This window comes from Aotus nancymaae, unplaced genomic scaffold, assembly GCF_030222135.1.
Source record: "Aotus nancymaae isolate 86718 unplaced genomic scaffold, 86718_ANA_hifiasm-v0.15.2.pri h1tg000019l, whole genome shotgun sequence".
Lineage (NCBI taxonomy): Eukaryota > Metazoa > Chordata > Mammalia > Primates > Aotidae > Aotus > Aotus nancymaae.
The window spans coordinates 9,608,018-9,634,281 of NW_026988431.1; the positions used below are offsets into that span (position 1 = coordinate 9,608,018).

The 26,264-nt window shown below is 37.9% G+C and overlaps 1 pseudogene; it reads left to right on the plus strand.

Annotated features, from left to right (window-relative positions):
* The first annotated feature begins 1,236 nt into the window (after positions 1-1,236).
* LOC105705568 (nucleophosmin-like) overlaps positions 1,237-26,264 on the plus strand; it is a 37,813-nt pseudogene continuing 12,785 nt past the window's right edge.

Sequence of the window (26,264 nt, forward strand, 5' to 3'; positions counted from 1 at the left end):
AAAATGACACTAAAAGATGACGCAGAATAGTAGCTCTCTGGAATCCCTCCCCATGAGGAGTAATGAGGAAAGCATCAGAGAAAGAAAGTAAAGACAGGCACATGAAGGGTTTTTAATTGTTTGAGAGATGGAAACAGATATTCAATAGGATAAATGTATAATTTAATGTGTGTTAGCAGGTTTTACTGTTTTTTTTACACAGTAGTAAATAGAAACGTAGGTGTATATAACCTTAGGAAGCCTTCAGAAGCGATACACTAACAACAGAAACCATAAGAAACAGACTGACAAATTTGTGTACGGAAGAATTTAAAACTCTTATGGGCCAACAGAACTTCAAACCATGTTAATATGGCAAGGAAGAGACAAGTCTCAGACTTGGAAAAATATTTGCAAATAACATATCTGACAATTTGTATCTAGAATATATAAAGAACTCTTAAAAATCAATAGTAAGAAATAAAACAACCCTATTTTTTAAATGAGCATATTATTTAACAAATATTTCACCAAAAAGGATAAGCAGATGGAAAACAGGCACACGAAAGATATTCTACATCGTTCAACATTAGAGAAACACATGTTAAAATCACAGTAAGATGCTACTGCACAGTTATTAGAGGGACAAAATAAAAAATACACCACCAATGTTGAGCAGATGCAATGCAACTGGAACCTATACAGTGAAGACAGAAAATAGTAAAGATACTTTGGAAAACAGTTTGACAGTTTCTTATAAAGTTAAATGCACACTTAACAAATGATCTAGTAATCTCACTCCAAAGTACCCAAAGAAACAAAAATTTATCCAAAAACCTATATCTTGTGGTTCAGAGCAGCAGTAGTCATAATAGCCAAAACCTAGACACAACACAAATGTTCATCAAAACTAGAATAGATAAGGAAATGGCTGGGTGCAGTGGTTCATGCCTGTAATCCCAGTGCTTTGGGAGGCCGAGGTGAGAGGATCACTTGAGGCCTGGAATTCAAGACCAGCCTAGGCAACATAGTGAGACTCCCCCTCTCTACAAGAAAGAAAAAGAATAAATAAGGAAATTGTGATATATTTACACAGTAGAATCTAGACAGCAATGAGCAGAAATTGCCTACAACTACATGAAATGATATGGAGGAATATCTCCAACATAATGTTAAGAAAAAGAAGCAAGACACTGTAGCATACATACTGTATAATTTTATTTATATAAAATACAAAAAAAGTGATGTGTGAAAGGGATGCTGGCTGGGAAGGTGCACAAGCTGGATGCTGGTAATATTTAGTTTCTTCATCTGGGTGATGGTTGCAGGGGGTGTGTTCAGTTGTAAAAATGTATACGTTTACACACTTAGGATCTATGCTCGGTCCTATTGTAAATCATACTTGAAAATGTTTAAAGAAAAAATATATAATGTAAGCCCCACAATAATCATCAAACATGTAAAATGATCAAACTACTAATATTTAGGGGAAGACTAAGGCAAACTAAATCACTTAGTTTACCATTTTTTTACCTATATGAGATTGGCAAAATCATAAAGATCAAAAATATTAATGTTTTAGGAGTGCGTGAGAAATATATACTCTCACATACTGTTGGTGGCTACCCCAAAGGACTCAGCCTTCCTGAAGAGTAATCTGGCAGTATTTATCAGTGGGCTTAAATGTGCACGCCTTGTGACTAAGCATTCCCACTTATAGGTACCTGTTCTTCCTATATAAACAGGCATACACAATGCTGGCTATTGCACCATTTGTGATACCAGAAAATTAGGAACCATGTAAATTCCCATACAAGCAAAACAAGTTTTGGAACGTTTATATTGTGAAATACTGCACGTCTTCTACAGAGGATGAGTTGTATACAACATAAGACATAATTTTAGGCATTTTTTTAAAGTATGTCATACAACAGTATATGGAATATATCATTTGTTAAAAATATTTATATATGTAGATATATATACAAATGTACTTGAAATATATAGAAGAGAGAAGCAGAAATATACTCCAGACTGTTGACTGATTTTTTTCCCCTTTGGAAGGAAGTGAGAATGGAGGGAGGACAGGAAATGAAGGAGGTGCTTTCATGATTCATGCTCTAGGTCCTGCACAGTTTCTGTACTGAATCTTTTACGATCATAATATATTCTTGTATTATAAGCGCAATTTAAAAATATTAAAGGGTATATTAACAATTTTAAAGAAAATACACTACAGAAAACACATAAAGTAGAAGTAAAGCTAAACACTAACAACGGTAAAGCTAAATTTAGTGACAGTTAGTAGATACTACAAATTGGTTAATTATAACAATAAACAATCATACTCCCACATAAAATTCGGGCTATATGAAATAATAAATTCAACAATTGGCTGGTGGAAACAGACACAACCAAAGTACAATTTTTTTTTTTTTAATTTACAGACAAAATGTAGGGGAAAAATCTGAGGCAGGTGCAGAGATTGGCATGTTGTGGCAAATGCAGCCAGCCTGTGGACAACAGGCATGATGCCTTAAAAGGCAATGCAGTGAGTCAGGAGCTGCCCTGGGAATTGGCGACATCAGCCAGGTACTGACTTACCTTACCCTCAACCTGCTATTCACGTCGGTACTGTCTGAGCGGCCCATGTAGGTATTTGACTTAAGGGGCCACAAAACTGTGAGAACGTTATAAAAGTAGAGTTATAAACACATACCGGTAACAACCGTAAAAATAATAACCATAATCCTAAAAAGTACCTAATGGTTAACACCAGTATCATGGTGGAAAGTATTGAGATGCCAGGCGTGGTGGTTTATGCCTGTAATCACAGCACTTTGGGAGGCTGAGATGGGAGGAGCACTTGAGCCCAGAAGTTCAAGACCAGTCTGGGCAACATAGGGAGACCCCATATCTACAAAAAAAAAAAAAAATTAATTAACCAGATGTAGTAGTGCATGCCTATAATCCAAGCTACTTGGGGGACTGAGGCAGGAGGATTGCTTGAGCCCAGGAGCTGGAGGCTGCAGGGAGCAATGATTGTGCCACTGCACTCCAGCCTGGGCAACACAGAGAGACACTGTCTGAAAAAAAAAGGAAAAAAAAAGCATTGAGACATGAAATCGTCATTAAATAAGCATAGTAAACTGTAAATTAAAGAACAAAAATTCAACAATTCTGAATTATATGTCCAAAACAACAGATTAACACATACAATTAAACAAACACCTGAAATTCAAGAAAAACAGGAAGAAATAGATTGAAATTATAGACCTAACTACTCCAATATAAAAATAGGCAAATGTATCAGTTTTTGAGATTTTTCTATCTGTCTGGTACCTTTCTGAGCACTTTCCATACATCGTCTCATTTAATCCTCACAACTCCATGTGGTAGGTATTGTTATATCATTCTCCCCATTTCACAGATAGGAAACTAAGACTTTAAAAAGTTAAGTGACTTGGGAGGCCAAGGCGGGTGGATCACGAGGTCAAGAGATCGAGACCATCCCGGTCAACATGGTGAAACCCCGTCTCTACTAAAAATACAAAAAATTAGCTGGGCACGGTGGTGCGTGCCTGTAATCCCAGCTCCTCAGGAGGCTGAGGCAGGAGAATTGCCAGAATCCAGGAGGCGGAGGTTGCGGTGAGCCGAGATCACGCCATTGCACTCCAGCCTGGGTAACAACAGCGAAACTCTGTCTCAAAAAAAAAAAAAAAAAAAATTAAGTGACTTTGCCAAGAAAACTCCGCTAGTAATAAGTGAAGCTACGACTGAGACTCAAGTCTTTCTAACTCCATAGCCCATTCTCTTAACCACAGTAGTATGCTGCCTCTCAATACAAAATAATTAGAAAGCTAATCATAAAACATAAAATAATAGAAGACATTGCTGAGTTGATCAAGAGAATCAGACAATGGAGAGATGCAAAAGGTAGAATAGAATATACTTCCTTTTTAAGAATACAAGGATGTATAAAAATTTATCATATTATGGATGAAGGTAGACAAAAAGAAGTCAGAAAGTCTAATATTTCACAATATTAAAACAATATAATTAAAAGCTAAAAGTTCAATCAGATTTATATCAGCTTTATTTACAATAGCCAAAAACTGAAAACAACCCAAACAACCCAAATGTTCACTAACTGGTGAATGGATAAGCAAACCGTGGTGCATCCACACAACGGCACACTATACAACAATTTAAAAAAAGAGAGAGAGAGAGAGAGACTGGGCATGGTGGCTCACGCCTGTAATCCCAGCACTTTGGGAGACCGAGGTGGGCGGATCACGAGGTCAAGAGACCGAGACCATCCTGGTCAACATGGTGAAACCCCGTCTCTACTAAAAATACAAAAATTAGCTGGGCGTGGTGGCACACGCCTGTAGTCCCAGCTACTCAGGAGGCTGAGGCAGGAGAATTGCTTGAACTCAGGAGGTGGAGGTTGCAGTGAGCCGAGATCACACCACTGCACTCCAGCCTGGAGCCTGGTGATGGAGCAAGACTCTGTCTAAAAAAAAAAAAAAAAAAAATAGTCAGTTTAGGGGCTGTGTAAAAGATGAATTGCACGTTGTTGAAGCAGAGGCAATGAATTACGAAGGCAGTCCTATTGAAGTAACACTGGGAACTTTGAAAATGTCAGTACAGCCAACGGTTTCCCTTGGGGGCTTTGAAATAACATCAGCCGTGGGATTACAGTTGAAGTGTGGATCAAGACCAGTGCATATCAGTGGGCCAATGCATATTAGTAGCTGTGGAGGAAGAGGCAGAGTCAAAAGATGAGGAGAATGTGAAACTCTTAAGTATTTAATGTATCTGGAAGGCAGTCCTCCACTGGAGGTAGTAGCAAGTTTCGGCAGAAAAAAGTAAAACTTGCTGCTGATGAAGATGATGATGATAATTTTGATGATGAAGAAATTGAAGAAAAATCTCCAGTGAAGAAATCTATGCAAGATACTCCAGCCAAAAATGCACCAAAATCAAACCAGAATGGAAAAGACTCAAAACTATCAAGACCAAGATTGAAAGGTCACGAATACTTCAAAAAACGGGAAAAACCTCCTAAAAATACCAAAAGGATCTAGTTCTATAGAAGACATGAAAGCAAAAATGCAAGCAAGTATAGAAAAAGCACATCGAACAGTACTGGGCAGTACTGCAAAATTAAGTCCAAAGACGGGGAGAGAGAAAAGAGACAAATACAGTCCATGCTGAGTATCATCAGCCACCCAGACTGAAGTCTTCTGTTTTCATCTGAATCCTCTTTCCTGATGTGCCAGCCATGCTCCTTCCAGGCTGGAAACAAACGCACTCTTATGTCCTAAAGCACTTTCTTGTGATGGCTGTGATGCTGTGAGCCTTGCCCTTTGCTTTCTGTTACTCGTGTATTTGCCTCACCTCTCTGACCATGTTTTCATCTCCTTTGGATCTCCTTGGCTGCTCAATAAATATTTGAATGAATCAAAAAAGAAAAGAAAAAAGAAAAGAAAATCCCTATACTACAGAATACTTTGAAATGATATTTCTGTATTAAAATTGATGGAGTACTCCCATAGCAGTGCTCAGAAGAACACTTTTTTCTAAATTAGTAAGGAAGAGGAAAAACATGAAAGCAAAGCCTTTCTCTGTTAAGAGGCCAAAATGAAAAGCCAAAAGAAAAGAGTAAAATGAAAATAATAAAACTAACAACATAAATGAACAAAATGCTTAAAAAGTTGAGTTGAGGCCCAGTGCAGTGACTCATGCCTGTAATCCCAGCACTTTGGGAGGCCGAGGTGGGTGGATCACTTGAGGGCAGGAGTTCAAGACCAGCCTGGCCAATGTGGTGAAACTCTATCTCCACTAAAAATACAAAAATTAGCCCAGTCTGGTGGTATGCACCTGTAGTCCCAGCTACTCAGGAGGCTGAGACAGGAGAATCCCTCAAACCTGGGAGGCAGAGGTTGCAGTGAGCAGAGATCACTTCACTGCACTTCAGCCTGGGCAACAAAGTGAGAGACTGTGTCACACACACAAAAAAAAGTTGAGTTGGTAAATCAAATTAATAGCTGACTTTTTAAAAATTAACAAAGTTGAGGACATGTTTCAATTAACAAAAAAAAAGAATTGGCAAATTTATCAAATATGGTAAGATACAGTGAGATAAATTAACAAAAAAAGGAAGAATTGGCAAATTTATCAAAAATAGTAAAATACAGGGAGAGAGAAAATATCGGCAATAAATAGAAACAACTATTTTAAAGTAGGGATGATAATATTCTAAACTATATATGAATAATTATCATTATCAATACTCTAGGGATAGCTGCTACAGTATTAAATAATAAAATGAGTCCTAGCAAAATAGAGAATACAAATGCACCAATAAACTAATCACAGAAGAAGTAGAAACAGTTATAAAAAGTTTATGCCTCCCTTCAAAATGATACTAAAGAAGTCACTGAAGTGTTTTCTTCAATTTCCTAAAAACAATTTACTCTTTTGTTATTACCAAAACTATTCCAATATAGAGAGAATAGCATGCAACTCAATTGATTTTTATGAGGTAAGTGTGGTTTTGATCACAAAACCTAAAGACTAACAAAAAAATTAAATGATAGCTCAATCTCACTTGTGTACTTAAGTATAAAAATTGAAATAAAATGTAGGATACAAGGTATGAGTTTACAGAACTAACTCTGCAGCAGGGACTGGCTCCAAGAGAGAGCAAGGAGCACCTAGAAGGACATAGGGTGCAGGACATTGCAGCAAAAACATCACAGACCCCACCCCAAACCCAGAGGTCTTGGTTTACCAAGTTCCAAGCTTATTCAACCTGCGGCGCAGGACAGCTTTGAATGTGGCCCAACACAAACTCGTAAACTTTCTTAAAATATTATGAGATTTTTCTGCGTTACTATTTTTTTTTAGCTCATCGTTAGTGTTCGTGTATTTTGTGTGTGGCCCAAGATAACTCTCCTTCTACCAATCTGGGGCAGGGAAGCCATAAAATTGGACACCCCTGGTTTAGACAGTCATGCCAGGTACTGTGCAGGGCTTGGGACTACAAGACCACATGGACCCCAGCATCATAGACCTTACATTCTACCTAAGGAAATAGACATTTAGTAAGAAAAATTATTCAAGTCTTGGAAATAAGGCCTAAAGAGGACTGCATGTCTTTTCAGAGTCATACCAAAACTTCACTTAATAGTCCCTGCCCCTCCTCTGGTGTTTATTTCATTATCTAGCAGAATGTACCTTTCTTTGATTGATTATTAATCATTGATTAAAGCAGAGCCTCTATGAAGTTACACGTTAATTTGTAGGCTTTTGTCTAGTGAAGTACAAAAGACAACCCCAAAGGTTATAGTTTTATTGCCTATAGAACATTTCAGGAACCAGGAGTAGGATTTTTGTTTATAATATAGCTAACTTGCTTCAACATACCTTCCACAACTTACAAATGCTCTTTGAACCAGCCTAATTATGCTTCTAGTTTCCTGAGTTAGATCAATCTTTGGCATGCACTCACTACATATTTGGAAGAAAATCATTTTTAACTTTTTAAAAATTAAGCAGTTGATAAAATAGACAAATAATTACATAAATAATCACCTAATTAGAATTGTGGTAAGCAATTGGGAAAGCAAAAAGGGTAACACACCTTGACCCAAAGGGTCCTTGGAAGCTTAACCAAGAGCCTGAATGATGGCTGCACCTAAATGAGGTGAATGGGCAGGAAAGAGCCCTCCATGAGCTTGTCCTTCCCAGGGTGGCTTTGGAGCTGTATGTAGAGATTCCCCGAATCACAGAGTAAAGGAATCAAAAATTACTCTCTACAATTGCTAGAGCAAAATTATCTTGTACTTCTGCACCAAAGCAGATCTGAAAATAAAACTAATAATAATAATGACAATAATATCTACTGTTTACTGAGTGTTTATTTACAATGTCTCAGGCCTTGTACTAAACACTTAAAGTGAATTATCCTATTTAATCCTTATGACAACCCCATAAAGGAGGTACCATTACTATCTCCATTTTACAGATGAGAAAACTGAGGCTCAGAGAGGTTAAGTTACATGCTCAAGGCAGCACACCAGACTTGCCTGATTTTAAATTTTTACCTCCTTTGCTATCCTATCTTCCAGATTTAGCTCTTCTTGTTTGTGCTACTTTATAATGGGGAAGGAGTACATTATTTTGGTGTCTTAACATATTTCTTGCAGATTAAAAGAAGGAGGCAATAGGAAGGTGATGTGTGTGGAGAATGTTCAATGTTGATATTTGCTAGTCTTGTTCGTTTCCTGAAGCTCCCTGCTGCAGTAATTTGGAAGCAAAAAGCAGGATTTTGCTCAGTGGCTTCTCAACAATAAAGACTGTCTTGTTGAAACCTGTTTACTCTATGCCTTTGCTTTTAAGTCTCCCCAACACAGCACCCTCTGTTGCCTTTGTCTCATCTGTAAGCCCTGAAGCACTTCTCCAAAGGCTTTTAAGCCCAGTTGAGTGGGCAAAAAGCCTTCTCCGCCTTTTACCTTGCAAGTGGTTTTGAGTTTCTCTTGTTTGTTTGACTGTTAAGCTAAGGACTGAGAGTCCCATGTCAGGAGAGAAACCATTTACCTTGGTTGTGTGCATGCTTTCCAGAGTTCACCTATTAGCTTTCTGTTCCTTTTCGTTCTCCACTGGTACTTGCTGCTCTTAGGCAAAGGATTACACAGCAATGTAATTATCCAGCCACCTTCCTTAGTCTTATATTTAAAGAGAATGTATGTCTTCTATATTTACAGAAATATTTTCCAAGTAACACAAAGTGATGTTGAATTCCATCCTGGCTGACTTCTGACATCTCTTTTTCCCTGTGGTTTGGAGTCTAATACTAGCCATGTTTCCTTGTGACTCTAAAAAAAAATCTTGAACAGCCTACAACATAATCACAGAATTCCAAAATATCCAACATAAGGCCTCTTAGAGACCATCTAGTCCACATTTTACACAGTGCAAAACTAAAGGTGGTAAAGTTCCAGTACTAAGAACTCCACAGAGTTTATTAATATTTAACTTATATATTTGCCTTTCCAATTATATACTCTTTGAGAACAGAGACCTTTACTTACAATTTTTATACCTCATTTCCCACATATATTTATGCATGTACTAGATATTTAGAAGGGATGGATCCATGGGCATCTTATAAGAACTTTTCTCTAAAATGAATGGTTTCAGACTGAACCCCTAAGGGATGCATAAGGTTTTAAATGACACAGAGACCTAGAGAAATTTCATCCCAGACCAATGGGTCCCCTGAGGGATGCTTTGGATTTGTTCTGTTTGTTTTTTATTATGTAAGTAGTATGTGGGTACATCCTTGTAAAAATTTAGGCACGACATAACTACACAGAGTAAAATATAAAGGACCTCCAAGTTTCCCTCTTTTTTACTTCCCAACATTGGCCACTACTTATAGTTTAAAGTGTATTCTTCCACTCCTTTTCAATATATTTCTTCACATATGTAGGGTTTGTTTCTTTATTTTTACACAAATGAGATTATGTTTTATTCATTGTTTTGCAACTTTCTTTTTCATTAAAAAATATATTGAAGATCTTTCCATGTTAGTATATTGGCATACTGTTTCATGAAATGAATGTACTATAAATTATTAGCCACTTTTCTACTGATGAACCCTGAAGGTGACTAATTTTTTGCTACAATGAACAATACTGCACATATGTGAATATTAATTCAGAATAGATTCCTAGAATGGCATTGGCGGATTGATGCTTATTTTCTCTGAGTGAATAGATCAAAGGTAGCAAGAATGATCCAAGCTAAGTATTTCAACAGATGGTCTTGGACAAATCACTACATCTCCCCTGAGCCCAAATAACTGGATGCCTGACCTAATTCATAGAATGATACAGGTTTAAATGAGATAAAGTTAGGAAAGGTCTCTGGAAATCAGGAACTGCTATATAAATGCAAGGAACTGATAACCTGAAGATAGTACTATGTTATTGCATCAACTAACCACACACATGGCTATACCATATGATCTGTAAAGGACACAATACATATGTCCAAATATCCTCTTGTTTGAGTATGACTCCCCCTTTCTATTAGGAAGTTGCTCCTCTCTCAACTCCAACCATGTGGTACAAGTAAAGGTTATCAATTATAACACACAATGATTGATCCAAGGATGGACATATTACTTCCACAAGGCCAGTAAGGACTTATCCCTTGGATTTTTAAAACTGGGCCATGGGAGAGAAATGTATCCCTCATTGGTCCTGAAGTTGTGAGATGTGTGTGGCATGACATTTAGCTCTTCTTGTTTCTGCTACTTTCTATGTGTGGAGAATGTTTGAGAGATGCAGAAATGCATGTCCTGATGGCATTGAAGGTCCTGGTTCTCGTTTCTGAGCCATGGTTTCATTCCCACTCCTCTTCCGTACACATGTGCTGTCTAATGTATTCCTTCTTTTGTCTAAGTAATATGAATTGGGTAAAGGTAATACCTTTTCTGTAATCCCATTTCTGCAGACTCCTGCCTACTCTATCCATGGTTCTTCTCTTGACACTGTCATTCCCTCCTTTCTGACCCACCTGCCAGGACACATAATGATTGCTCTTGGTAGAAGGTTGATTTTGATTTGTTTTCTTTATCTGAGCAAGATAACCACATGTGTACTTTAATAGAGAATATTTTGACAGAGAAAACATGAGACTTCCCTGGGTATGGCAGTCTCTGTTTCAAATTTCTGATCATCTGTGATAACTTTAGCTACATGATAGGCAAAGGCAAAGCTGGGGTGGGAACCAGGTTTCTATAAACAACAGTATTCAGCTATGATAAGATCTAAAACATTGGTATTTCCCAAACTTCAAAATCTACTTGCACACTTAAAACTGAACCCTGGTTCTTGCAAAATGAAAACCATCATGGCATTTCCTAGATGAGAATATTTATTTTTAAAGCAGCAGCTCTGGCCATTAATTTTCTTCTATCCTTGTCATTAGGGCATATTTAAATATAGTTGAAAAAGAATTACCCAAAAGAAGATTTGTCACTATTTCATCTTTGACCCCCTTTTTTTAAATTTTACTTTAAGTTCTGGAGTACATGTGCAGATCTTGCAGGATTGTTACAGAGGTATACACATGCCATGGTGGTTTGCTGCCTCCATTCCCCAATCACCTACATTAGGTATTTCTCCTAATGTTATCCCTCCCTAATCTCCCACCCCCTGCTATCCCTCCCCTAACCTCCCACCCCTCAACAGTCCCCATTGTGTGATGTTCCCCTCCCTGTGTCCATGTGTTCTCATTGTTCAACTCCCACCTATGAGTGAGAACATGCGGTGTTTGGTTTTCTGTTCTTGTGTCAGTTTGCTGAGAATGAGGGTTTCCAGATTCATCTGTGCCCCTTCAAAGAACATGAACTCATTTTTATGGCTGCATAGTATTCCATGGTGTCTATGTGCCACATTTTCTTCATCCAGTCTATCTTTGATGGGCATTTGGGTTGGTTCTGTGTCTTTGCTATTGTAAATAGTGCAGCAATGAACATATGTGCATATGTCTTTATAATAGAACAATTTATAATCCTTTGGGTATATACCTAGTAATGTAATTGCTGCTTTGACCCCTTCTTTTTGTCAAATGTTCATACTCACGAGCTAGTTCTGTGGTGCTAAGAAAAAGGCATTGTCATTTTAATGCTAAAACTGTTTAATTGTTTTAGTAAAATTAGACTTAAGCCACAGCAGCATACTAGCTAAAGAAGAAGTGTATGACTTTCAAAGGCATAAAAACCTAGCTCTGCAACACAGAAGATTTAGAGAGGCCTGAAGTAAAATATGTGACCTGCCACTTACTATTTAGTGACCTTGGACAACCCATTTAACACCCTTGTACCTCAGTGTCTTCATGTGTAAAATTAAATTTTTTTAAAGTCAGCTGGTATGGTTATTGTGATGATTAAATGAAATTTTATATATATATACATTCACTTTATATATTAAACTATCAACACAGTGCCTGGAGCATATTATATGTTCAGTAAGTAAATATTACCATTAACTATTAGCAATAATTCTCCACATTTGAATAGTAATTTTCATCTTGATCCGGATAGCAATCATGTATAGCACAAGGGATAAGTGTTCTCCCACTTCAGAGATGAACAAATTGAGGTTGAGAGAGCATAAATGGCTCACCCAATGCCTCATTACTGGCTAGTAAATGGCAAATCTGAAATTCAAACGAAGCCTCTGTGAATCAAAACCCCTTTTCTTGTCTTCTGGAATACCACCTTTCATTAATGATGAGACATAAATGATATTCAATCAACAAGATCCTTTAAATTATTGAGTATCTCATAGGTGCCAGGTTCTATTCTTGGCACTAAGTTTAACGCCAACAACAAAACAGACAAAAATCTCTCTTCTTATTCTTGAGGGTGAAAGCAGTCAATGAAACAATAAAAAGGTAAAATACATAGTATGTGGTGGAGGATCATCATGGCGGATGGGAGGCAGTACTAGTTTGCAGCTCCAACTTGGACAGACAAAGCAGCATGTGGAGGCTCACATTATGGATTTTAGCTCCAGATTGACTTCAAGAACAGACCAGTAATCCTGAGTGGACCCACAGACCCTGTGAAGGAAGCGGACTGCTCCTGCAGAACCCAGGAAACACCCCAAATACTGTGAGTCCCCAACTGCAGAAGTAGGAAAGGGATATCTTCCTCTCCCGAACACACACCCCAACTGAAGAAACTGAAGGTCTGTTTGCAGGAGAAGTTTCCTGCAATTTAGCTGAGTCAATTTAGAGAGCCAAGTGAAATACAAGGGTAGAGGAAGCAGCAGAAAGGTCCTGGGAGTTCACTGGGTCCCCAAGCAGGCCATTCCTGCCTGGCACCATAGGTATCCATTGAAACTTTGTAACAATTTGAACAGGGTGAGAAGCCTTCTGGCCAGAACTCTGAGGGCACAAATCCAATATGCAGACTTCTCAGGTGGGAGAAGAACCGAGCCCTTTTCTTTTGTACCTGGGAGGCAGGCAGTCTGGGGCAAGTTCTCAAGCCCGGTTTGCCCACTGACTGGAAACAGACTCAGTGCTGTTATGGGGGGCACGGTGGGAGTGAGACCAGCCCTTCAGTTTGCATGGAAGCTGGGTGAGGCCTGTTATTGCAGCTTTCCCCCACTTCCCTGACAACCTGCATGACTCAGCGGAGGCAGCCATAATCCTCCTAGGTACACAATTCCATTGACCTGGGAATCTCACCCCCATCCCCCACAGCAGCTGCAGCAAGACCCCACCCAAGGAGAATCTGAGCTCAGACACACCTAGTCTTGCCCCCACCTGAGAGTCCTTCCCTACCCACCCTGATAGCTGAAGACAAAGGACATATAATCTTGGGAGTTCTAGGGCCCCTCCCACCACAAGTTCCTCTCCATACTACCACAGCTGATGATCTCTGGAAAGCACCACCACCCAGCAGGAGGCCAACTAGCACAAAAACAGAACATTAAACCACCAAAGCTAAGAATCTCACAAAGTCCATTGCACTCCTCTGCCACCTCCACCAGAACAGGGGCTGCTATCCATAGTTAAGAGACCCATAGATGGTTCCCATCACAGGACTCTGTGCAGATAACCCCTTAGTACCAGGCTGGAGCTGGGTAGACTTGCTTGGTGGCTAGACCCAGAAGAGAGAAAACAATAACAGTAGTTGGGCTCACAGGAAAACACATCCATAGAAAAGGGGGAGGGTACTACATTAAGGGAACATCTCATGGGACAAAAGAATCTGAAAAAGAGCCTTCAGCCCCAGACCTTCCCTCTGACAGAGCCAACCCAGATGAGAAGGAACCAGAAAACCAACTCTGGTAATATGACAAAACAAGACTCTTTAACACCCCCCCCAAAAATCACACTAGTTCACCAGCAAAGGATCCAAACTAAGAAGAAGTCCCTGATTCTCCCGAAAAAGAATTCAGGAGGTTAGTTGTTAAGTTAATCAGAGAGGTACCAGAGAAGGATGAAGCCCATTACAAGAAAATCCCCAAAAAAATTATATAAGAGGTGAAGGAAGAAATATTCAAGGAAATAGACAGCTTTTAAAAAAAAATCAAAAATTCAAGAAATATTGGACACACTTATAGAAGTGCAAAATGCTCTGGAAAGTCTCAGCAGTAGAATTGAACAAGTTAAAAAAAGAAATTCAGAGTTCAAAGACAAGGTCTTCGAATTAACCCAGTCCAACAACGACAAAGAAAAAAGAATAAGAAAACATGCACAAAGCCTCCAAGAAGTCTGGGATTATGTTAAATGACCAAATCTGAGGAATCAGTGTTCCTGAGAAAGAAGAGAAATCTAAAAGTTTGGAAAACATATTTGGGAGAATAATCAAGAAAAACTTCCCCAGCCTTGCTAGAGCATCCCAATACAAGAAGCACAAAGAACACCTTGGAAATTCATCTCAAAAAGATCATTGGCTAGGCATATTGTCATCAGGTTATCTGAAGTTAAGACGAAGGAAATAATCTTAAGAGCTGTGAGGCAGAAGCACCAGGTAACCTACAAAAGAAATCTTATCAGATTAACAACAGATTTCTCAGCAGAAAACCTACAAGCTAGAACGGACGGGGGCTCTATCTTCAACCTCCTCAAACAAAATAATTATTGGTCAAGAATTTTGTATCCAGTGAAACTAAGCATCATATATAAAGGAAAGGTACAGTCTTTTTCAGACAAATGCTGAGAGAATTCACCACTACCAAGCCCACTACAAGAACTGCTAAAAGGAGCTCTAAATCTGGAAACAAATCCTAGAAACACATCAAAACAGAATCTTTTTAAAGTATAAATCACACAGGACTTACAAAACAAAAATACAAGTTAAAAAGCAGAAACAAAAAACAAAGGAAGCAAAGTACACAGGCAACAAATAGCATGATGAATGCAATGGCACCTCACATCTCAATATTATCATTGAATGTAAATGACCTAAATGCTCCACTTAAAATGGATGCAGAATGGATAAGAACTCACCAACCAACTATTTGCTGCCTTCAGGAAACTCACCTAACATATAAGGACTGACATAAACTTAAAGTAAAGGGGTGGAAAATGGCATTTCATGCAAATGGACACCAAAAGTGAGCAGGGGTAGCTATTCTTATATCAGAAAAATCAAACTTTAAAGCAACAGCAGTTAAAAGAGACAAAGAGGGGCATTATATAATGGTAAAAGGCTTTGCCCAACAACAAAATATCACAATCCTAAACATACATGCACCTAGCACTGGAGTTCCCAAATTTATAAAACAATTACTTATAGATCTAAGAAATGAAATAGACAGCAATGCAATAATAGTGTGGTACTTCAATACTCCACTGCAGCACTAGACAGGTCATCAAGACAGAAAGTCAACAAAGAAACAATGGATTTAAACTATACCATGGAACAAATGGACTTAACAGATATATACAGAACTTTTCATCCAACAACCACAGAATACACATTCTATTCAACAGTGTATATAGAACTTTCTCCAAGATAGACCATATGATAGGCCATACAACGAGCCTCAGTAAATTTAAGAAAATTGAAAATTATATCAAGCACTCTCTCAGACCAGAGTGAAATAAAACTGGAAATCAACTCCAAAAAGAACCTTCAAAACTATGCAAATACATGGAAATTAAATGAACTGCTTCTGAATGAGCATTGGGTCAAAAACAAAATCAAGATGGAAATTAAAAAATTCTTCAATAAACCGACTGACAATAATGACACAACCTATCAAAACCTCTGGGATACAGCTAAGGCAGTGCTAAGAGGAAAGTTCGTAGCCCTAAACACCTATATCAGAAGGACTGAAAGAGCACAAACTGACATTCTAAGGTCACTCGTCAAGGACCTAGAGAAACAAGAACAAACCAAACCCAAAACCAGCAGAAGAAATAACCAAGATCAGAACAGAACTAAATGAAATTGAAACAAAAAAAAAAAAAACCATACAAAAAATAAATGAAATAAACAACCAGTTTTTTGAAAAGATAAATACAGTTGATAGACCATTAGCAAGATTAACCAAGAAAAGAAGAGAGAAAAATCTAAATAACCTCATTAAGAAATGAAACAAGAGATACTACAACTGACACCACTGAACTGAAAAAGATCATTCAAGGCTACTACAAACACCTTTATGCACATAAACTAGAAAACTTACAAGGGATGGATAAGTTCCTGGAAAAATACAACCCTCCTAGCTTAAATCATAAAGAATTACATACCCTGAACAGACCAATAACAAGCAGTGAGATTCAAATTATAATTTTAAAATTACCAACAAAAAAAATCCAGAAGCAGACTTATTTATAGCAGAATTCCACCGGACATTCAAAGAAAAATTGGTACCAATCTTTTTGACACTATTCCATAAGACAGAGAAAGGAGGAACCCTCCCTAATTCATTCTATGAATCCAGCGTCATAGTAATACCAAAACTAGGAAAGGAAATAACCAAAAAAGAAAACTAGAGACCAGTATCTTTGATGAACATAAATGTTAAAATCCTTAACAAAATATTAGCTAACCAAATCCAACAACATATTAAAAAGATAATTCACCATGATCAAGTGGGTTTCATACCAGGAATGTAGGGGTGGTTTAACATATGCAAGTCAATAAATGTGATATACCACATAAACAGAATTAAAAACAAAAATCACATGATCATCTCAAATAGATGCAGAAAAAAATTCAACAAAATCCAGCATCCCTTTATGATTAAAACTCTCAGCAAAATAGGCATACAAGGGACATACCTCAATGTAATAAAAACCATCTATGACAAACTCACAGCCAACATAATACTAAATGGGGAAAAGTTGAAAGTATTCCCTCTGAGAACTGGAACAAAAAGAGGATGCCCACTCTCACCACTCCTCTTCAACACAGTACTGCAAGTCCTAGCCAGTGCAATCAGACGAGAGAAAGAAATAAAGAGCATCCAAATCAGTAAAGAGAAAGTCAAACTGTCACTTTTTGTTGACAAAATGATTGTTTGCCTTGAAAACCCTAAAGTCTCCTCCAGAAAGCTCCTAGAACTGATAAAGAATTCAGCAAAATTTCTGGATACAAGGATTAATGTACACAAATCAGTAGCTCTTCTGTACCCCAACAATAAACAAGCAGAGAATCAAATCGAGAACTCAACCCCTTTGACAATAGCTGCAGAAAGAATAAAATAAAATACTTGGGAATATACCCAACCAAGGAGGTGAAAGACCTTTACAAGGAAAACTACAAAACACTACTGAAAGAAATCATAGAAAACACAAACAAATGGAAATACATCCCATGCTCATGGATGGGTATAATCAATATTGTGAAGATGACCATACTGCCAAAAGCAATCTACAGATTCAATGCAATTCCCATCAAAATACTACCATCATTCTTCACAGAATTAAAAAAAAAAAATTCTAAAATTCTCATGGAACCAAAAAAGAGCCTGCATAGCCAAAGCAAGAATAAGCAAAAAGAACAAATCTGGAGGGATCACACTACCTGATTTCAAACTACACTATAAGGCCATAGTCACAAAAGCAGCATGGTACTGATATAAAAATAGCACATAGACCAATGGAACAGAATAGATAACCCAGAAATAAAACCAAATACTTAGAGCCAACTGATCTTTCACAAAGCAAACAAAACATAAAGTGGGGAAAGGACACCCTTTTCAATAAATGGTGCTGAGATAATTGGTAGCCACACGTAGGAGAATGAAACTGGATCTTCATCTCTCACCTTATACAAAAATCAACTCAAGATGGATTACAGACTTAAATCTAAGACCTGAAACTATAAAAATTCTGGAAGATAACATTGGGAAAACCCTTTTAGACACTGGCTTAGGCAATGATTTCATGACCAAGAACCCAAAAGCAAATGAAATAAAAACAAAGATGAATAGTTGGGACTTAATTAAACTAAAGGGCTTTTGCATGGCAAAAGGAACAGTCAGCAGAGTAAACAGACCACCCACAGAGTAGGAGAAAATCTTCACAATCTACACATCTGACAAAGGACTAATATCCAGAATTATATCGAACTCAAACAAATTAGTAAGAAAAAAACAATCCCATCAAAAAGTGGGCTAAAGACATAAATAGACAATTCTCAAAAGAATGATATACAAATGGCCAACACACATATGAAAAAATGTTCAACATCACTAATGATCAGGGAAGTGCAAATCAAAACCACAGTGCCATACCACCTTACTCCTGCAAGAATGGCCATAATCAAAAAACAGTAGATGTTGGTGTGGATGCGGTGAACAGGGAACACTTCTACACTGCTAGTGGGAATGTAAACTAGTACAATCACTATGGAAAATAGTATGGAGATTCATTAAAGAACTCAAAGTATAACTACCATTTGATGCAGCAATCTTGCTACTAGGTATCTACCCAGAGGAAGGGAAGTTATTATACGAAAAAGATATTTGCACGTGCATATTTATAGCAGCACAATTCGCAATGGCAAAATTGTGGAACCAATCCGAATGCCCATCAATCAATGAGTGAATAAAGAAACTGTGTTATATTTATACAAAGAAATACTACTCAGCCATAAAAAGGAATGAATTTATGGCATTTGCAGTGACCTAGATGAGACTGGAGACTATTCTTCTAAGTAAAGTAACTCAGGAATGGAAAACCAAACATCATATGTTCTCACTGATATGCGGGAGCTAAGCTATGAGGATGCAAATGCATAAGAATGATACAATGGACTTGAGAGACTTGCGGGGAAGAGTGGGAGGTGGACGAGGGATAAAAGACTACCACTATGGTGCAATGTATACTGCTCGGGTGATGGATGCACCCAAATCTCACAAATCATCACTAAAGAACTTACGTAACCAAATACCACCTGTACCCCAAATAACTTATGGAAAAATAAAAAATAATAAATAAATACATTGGCATGTTTGTTGAAATGAAAAAATAATAAAATAATACAATATATAGTATGTTAAATGAAGGGAAATGCTACAAGAAGATTAAAGCAGGGAAAGGGGATGGGGTGTACCAAGGAGTAGAAAGCAGAGTACAATTTCAGATAGGATGATCTGGGTTGACCTCATTGAGAAAGTGACATTTGAGGGTGGGTATGGTGGCTCAGGCCTGTAATCTCAGCACTTTGGGAGGCTGAGGTGGGTGGATAACTTGAGGCCAGGAGTTTGAGACCAGCCTGGCCAAAGTGGTGAAACTTCATCTCTACTAAAAAAGTACAAAACTTAGCTGAGCATAGTAGTACACGCCTAGTCCCAACTACTAGGGATGCTGAGGCAGGAGAATCTCTTGAACCCAGGAGGCGGAGGCTGTAGTGAGCCAAGATTGTGCCACTGCACTCCAGCCCGGGCAACAGAGTGAGAATCTGTCTGAAAAAAAAAAAAAAGTGACATTTGAGTAAAGATCTGTTGCCAGGCACTGTGGCTGGCACCTATAATCCCAGCAACTTGGGAGGCCGAGGTGGGAAGATTGCTTGAGCCCATGAGTTCAAAGATCTCACGGGGTGGGCTGGGGTGAGTGAGAGAGGAAGTCGGAAGTCACACAGACAGCTTGAGAGGAAGCAATCCAGAAAAAGAAAACAGGAAGTGCAAAGACCCTGAGGTGAGACCATGCTAGATACATCCAAAGAACAAGATGAGGGCAGAGAAGTATGGGGAAGATCTCTGGGGACCAGAGAGGAAAGAGCAGTAGGGCTCTATAAGGACTTTAGCTGTTACTCTAAGATGAGAGCCACTGGACGGTTTCACACAGAGGACTGCCATGATCTGACTTACGTTCTAAAGGAATCACTCTGGCTGCTATGTTGGGATTAGCCTATATGAAGGTAAGGGTAGAAGTAGGGAAACACGTTAGAAGATGATTGCAATAGAAAGAAGGTGGTGGCTTGAACCAGGGTAGTTAGTGCAAGGAGTGAGAAAATGGTCAAATTCTGAAAAGACCCTTTTTTAAGAAAATTTTCAAATATTAAAAAAGTAGAGAGAGTAATATAGCAAATTTCTATAAATTCATCACCTAAATTCAATAATTATCAAAACTTTGCCATGTTCACTTGCCCAGCTGTTTTTTGGTTTTTCATGGGATTTTTTTGCTGAAGTATTTTAAAATAAATTACATACATTTGACTCAGCAATCCTATTATTGGGTATATACCCAAAGGAATAGAAATCATTCTACCATAATGATACATGCACTTGAATGTTCATCACAACACTTTTCACAATAGCAAAGACATAGAATCAACCTACATGCCCATCAACGATGGACTGGATAAAATAATGTGGTACATACATACCATGGAATACTATACAGCAATAAAAAAAGAATGAAATCATGTCCCTTGCAGTAAAACAGATGCAGCTGGAGACCATTATTCTAAGCAAATTAATGCAGGAACAAAAAAACAAATACTGCATGTTCTCACTTATAAATGGGAGCTAAACACTGAGTACACATGGACACAAAAAGGGGAACAATAGACACTAGGGCTTACTTGCGGGTAGAGGGTACAAGGAGAGGGAAGATAGAAAACTATCTATTGGGTACTATGCTCACTACTTGGGTAATAAAATCATTTGTACACCAAACCCCAGTGACGTGCAATTTATCCTTGTAACAAACCTGCACATATATCCCCTGGATCTAAAATAAAAGTTGGAAGAAAAATAATAAATTAATTAATTTTAAAAATAGCTTCTTCAAAAAAATTACATACATTGTATAATTTCACTGCTACATATTGCATGTTATATGCATTTCTCTGAAAATCTGAACATAAATACAATCACATTATCACACCTAAGAAAATTAGCAATAACTCTTTGATATCAACCCATACTATACCCCAATTTCCCTAATTGTCTTAAAAATTTCTTTCACAGTTGATTTGTTTGAATCCAGGTATAAACAATGTAATACTCTACATTTGTTTGTTATGTCTCTTGAATCTCTTTCAATCTAAAGGAGCACACATGCGTGCATGCGCGTGTACACACACACACACACACACACACATGCACATACTGATTTTTTTTCCCTTTAGCATTTCCCTGTGATTTGCAAAATCCATATGATATTCATGCATAATGCCCCACATCCCAAATGTGTCCCTTTGCTCCTCTGTAGAGTCATTAACTCTAGAATTTGGTTAGATTTAGTTTCACCCTTTTTATCAAAAACATTTCATAAACAAAGTATATTTTATAATGCATTACATCAGGAGTTACACAATATCTTGTTCCATTTATAATGACATTCAAGATAGTGATCAGTCCCCATCCACATATATCTAATGACTCCAATCCACTAACGACCATTGTGTAAAACAATTATTTCATGGGACCAGGGAGGAGAAGAACAAGGCAGTTGTAATAGTGGGTATATTTTGAAACTTGCTTTTTTCTATTTATCAATATGTTGAAATTTATCCAGGTTGATACCTATACTAGTTATTTCATGCATGTCTAGGTATTTTAATTACTATATAGTATTCTACTACATAGAAAACACATATTTTATTTATCTCTTCTTCTATTGGTAAAAAAAAAAGCATATATCCTATTTTATTTTTATCAAAAACAGTAGCAAAGAATATCTTTGTGCATTTTTCAGTGTGTATGCGTGTGAGAGTTTCTCTAAAATCTAGGGCAGGAATCAGAAACCTTTTTCTATAAAAAGCCAGGTAGTAAATAGTTCAGGCTTTGTGAGCCATATGGTCTCTGTTGCCATTATTCTGTCAGTTAGCATGAAAACAGTCATAAACACTGTGTAAATGAATAAGCATGCACACAGCTGGGTTTTTATAAGAGTTGATTTACAAAAACAGGTGGTGGGCCAGTTTTGGCCTGAAGGCCATAGTTTGCTGACCCCTGGTATAGAGTATCAAAATAGAGTATGTTCACCTTCAACTTCGTTACATATTTCTATTTTCTTTCTTCAAATGAGTTACACCTGCTTATACTTCCAACAGCAAAGTATAAAAGTGACTGTTTTTCCACATCCCTGCCAACACTTGGTGTTATCTAATTTCTTAATTTTGGGGCAATCTGTTGGTTACGAACTAGTTTCTTATAAATGTTTCCATTTTCATAAGCCCAATTATAAATGTTTGAACATTTTTCATATGTGCTTTGACTATTTAGATTTCTCATCCTTAAATTGCCAGTTTATAATATTTACCTACTTTCTATTGAGTTGTTTGTCTTTTTCTTACTGATTTGTGACTTTCCTATATTCTATTAATAGACTGCATTTTTCTGTTGATTATATGTGGTATAAATATCTTAGTTTGAGTTTGTCTTTGCTCACAGTATCATTTGTTGAACAGAAGTTTTGTTTGGTTTTGACTTTATTTTTAATGTGCGTGGATAATTGAATCCTTCCTTTTTCTATGTTTGTATGTGTGTGTTCTCTTTTTACTTTGTATAAGAAATCTTGCCCTACCCAATTATCATAATATTTTTCTATATTTTCCTTTCCAGAAAATAATTTCCTTCCACACTCAGGTTTTAGTACATCTGAATATATCTTTACACATGGTAGTTATCTAATTTTATCTTATCCAATATGCACAATCAATTATCTGAGCCCCCTTTATTAACTAATCCATATATGTGTTCTCCACTGATTTTAATGCTACCTTTGACTTACTGCACATTCCCACATGTTGTAGGTCTGTTTCTAGGCTCTGTGTTCTGCTTTCTTGGTCTGCTTTTGTTGGTCTATCTCTAGGCTGATACCGTATCATTTTAATGCAATAATTTCATAAGTAGTCTTAATATCAGGTAGAATTAATCCCTCCCTATCGCTGACATCTTTGAAATACTCTTGCCTCATCTTTACTCTTTGTCTTCCTTATGAATTTTAGATAAATCCCAATTTAAAAGTTTGGAAACAAATGTTTAAAAAAAATCTAAGTAACTTTTCCAAGGCCTCATGATTAATAAGTAGATGAAGTGACTTTCAAACACATACGGAATAATTTCAAAGCCCAGATCCTAAGCCACTACATCCACAATACCACCTCTACATTTAGATTATAAAGTGGTATAAAAACCTGAATTTAATGCCAGTAATCCTTAGGCTCTGGACTTGGCTCATTCACAGACAAGTTGCTTGAGTATCTCTCTGGATCTAGTTTCCTCACCTACAAAATTATTACAAAAATAATTTGTCTCAGAGCTATGAATAAACAGTCAATATAAACTGTGAAGCATTGATTCTGTAAAAGCCCATCCATACTGGTTAATTTCATATGTTAACTAGACTGGGCTACAGGGTCAGTGCCCAGACATATAGTTAAGCATTATGCTGTATGTATCTATGAGAGTGTTTTTCAATGAGATTAATATCTGAATCTGTAGACTGAGTATAGGGCACTGCCCTCTCTCATGTGGGTAAGCCTCATCCAGACAATTGCAGGCCTGAGTAGAATAAAAACACTAGGTAATAGGGAACTCTTGCTGTCTGACTGCTGTAAGATGAGACATCAGTCTTTTCCTGTGTTTAGACTTGAACTGAAACATTGACCCTTCTTGGGTCTCAAGCCTGCTAGCTTTTAGACTGGAACTTACATTATCAGCTCCCCTAGTTCTCAAGAACTAGAACTACACCATTGATTATGCTGTTTCAAGTTGTCCAACTGCACTGAACCTTCATAATTATATGAGCTGATTCCTTATAGTAAATCAACAAACACACACACATATATCCTATTGGTTCTGTTTCTCTGGAGAATACTGTCTAATACAGATTTTGGTACCAAGAATGGCCATAGAGGAACATAATTTTAAGCATGAGCTTTCTGAATTGGTTTTGAAATTGGTATTTCTCATGTTTTGGAATGCATAATTAGAACAGACTTACTCAACAGCTAGCAGCATCGCCTCATTGGTTCCCTGACCTGCAGAGTGAGGGCTATCATGGTGGAAAAGGCAAAATGAAAGCCACTAGAACTCCCTCTACCTATGAAACTAGTCAATCAGAAGCAACACAGATCAGTATTGCAGAAATTAGTGCCATCATCAATTACTTGAAATATGAAGGCATGGTGATTCCCATTACATCTGCATTCAACTCTCCTATGTGATCTGTGCATAAGACACACAGATCTTGGAGAATGACAGTGGATTATGGTAGGGTTAACAAGGTGGCAACTTCAATTACAGCTGCTGTACCAGATGTGGTTTCATTGCTTAAGCAAACTGACATGTCGCCATGTACCTGATATGCAGCTATTGATCTGGTAAATGCTTCTCTCCACCCCTATTAATAAGGACCATCAGAAGCAGTTGGCTTCAGCTGGCAAGGCCAGCAATACACTTTCACTGTCCTACCTCAGAGGTATATCAGCTCTCCAGCCTATGTCATAATTCAGTTTGCAGAGATTTTGATCACCTTTCCCTACCACAAGATATTACATTGGCCCATTACATTGATGAATTGATGCTAATTTGACCTAGTGAGCAAGAAGTAGCTACTACTCTAGACCCACTGGTAAGACATTTACATGTGAGAGAATGAGAACTAAATCTGACAAAAACTCAGGGGCCTTCTACCTCTGTGAAATTTTTAGGGGTCCAGTGGTGTGGGGCATATTGATAAATTTCTCCTGAGGTGAATAATAAATTGCTGCATCTGACTCCTCCTACAACCAAAAACTAAAATAAAATGCCTAGTAGGTCTCTTTCTATTTTGGAGGCAATATATTCTACAATGGGTATGTTACTCTAATCCATTTACCAAGTGGCCCAAAAAGCTACTTATTTTGAGTGGAGCCCAGAACAAGAGACGGTTCTGCAGCAGATCCAGTCTACTGTGCAAACTGCTGTGCCAATTGGGCCATATGATCCAGAGCAATGATACTCGAAGTGTCAGCAGAGATCTGCATGCTATTTGGAACCTTTGGCAGTCACCTATAGGTGAATTACAGCACTGGTCCTTTGGATTTTGAAACAAAGCCCTGCCACACTCTGCAGTTAACTACTTTCCTTTTGAGAACTGGCTTTTGGCCCACTACTGAGCCCTAGTAGAGACTGAACATTTACCCATGGGCCACCAAATTACCATGCAACTTGAGCTGCCCATCAGAAAATGGGTGTTATCTGACCCACCACACCATAAAGTTTGCTGAGCACAGCAGCACTCCACCATCAAATGGAAGTAATGTATGCGTGATCAAGCTCAAGCAGGCACTGAAAGTATGAGAACGTTACATGAAGAAGTGGTCCAAGGCTGAGAGTGGTGGCTCACACCTGTAATCCAGCATTCTGGGAGGCAGAGGCAGGCAGACAACTTGAGGTCAGGAGTTCGAGACCAGCCTGACCAACATGGTGAAACTCTGTCTCTACTAAAAATTTAAAAATTAGCTGGGCATGGTGGTGGATGCCTGTAATCCCAGCTACTCAGGAGGCTGAGGCAGGAGAATCACTTGAACCTGGGAAGTGGAGGTTGCAGTGAACCAAGATCATGCCATTGCACTCAAGCCTGGGTGACAGAGACTCTGACTCAAAAAAATAAAAATAAAAAGTGGGCCAAATGCACATGGTCTCCACTCCTGTTTCTCTATGTTCTCTGTCCATCATGTGAGGACACAGAAAGAAGAAAACTATCTGCAAGCCAGGAAAAGAGCCCTCCTTAGAACACAACCATGCTGGCACCCTGCTCTTGGACTTCCAGCCTCCAGAACTGTGAGAAAATAAATTTATGTTGTTTAAGCCACCAAGCTATGGCACTTTGTTAAGGCAGCCTGAGAAGACTAATACACCATCTAAATTTAAGATTTGGTACAATAAACCAGTTTATATTTTATTGTAAAAAATCTATTTTACATCTCTTATTTATATTCTATGCAAATTCTCTTTTATGGAATGTAGATTGGAGGATCTTCAGGTAAACCATTTTGCTTTTCCTGAGATCAAAATGGAAGTGAAGGGAAAACTGTCACTAAAGTTATTTTGTCTCTAAAGATAACAGAGAAGATATTGCAGAACTTACAGAATCCCCAGTATTGCTTGACATGCTAAAGTCATGCTCAGCCAGTCTCACACCCTGCAGGAAGTGCACAAAGATGAGTGTGGGCCCAAATGAGGAAGAAAAAAAATCATTATGATGTAAAAGCAAATTCCGGATGTGCACAACAGGTTGAGAAATTGTAAAAAGTTCAAATGTTTTGGAGTCATTCCCTTCAGAAAAACACCTAG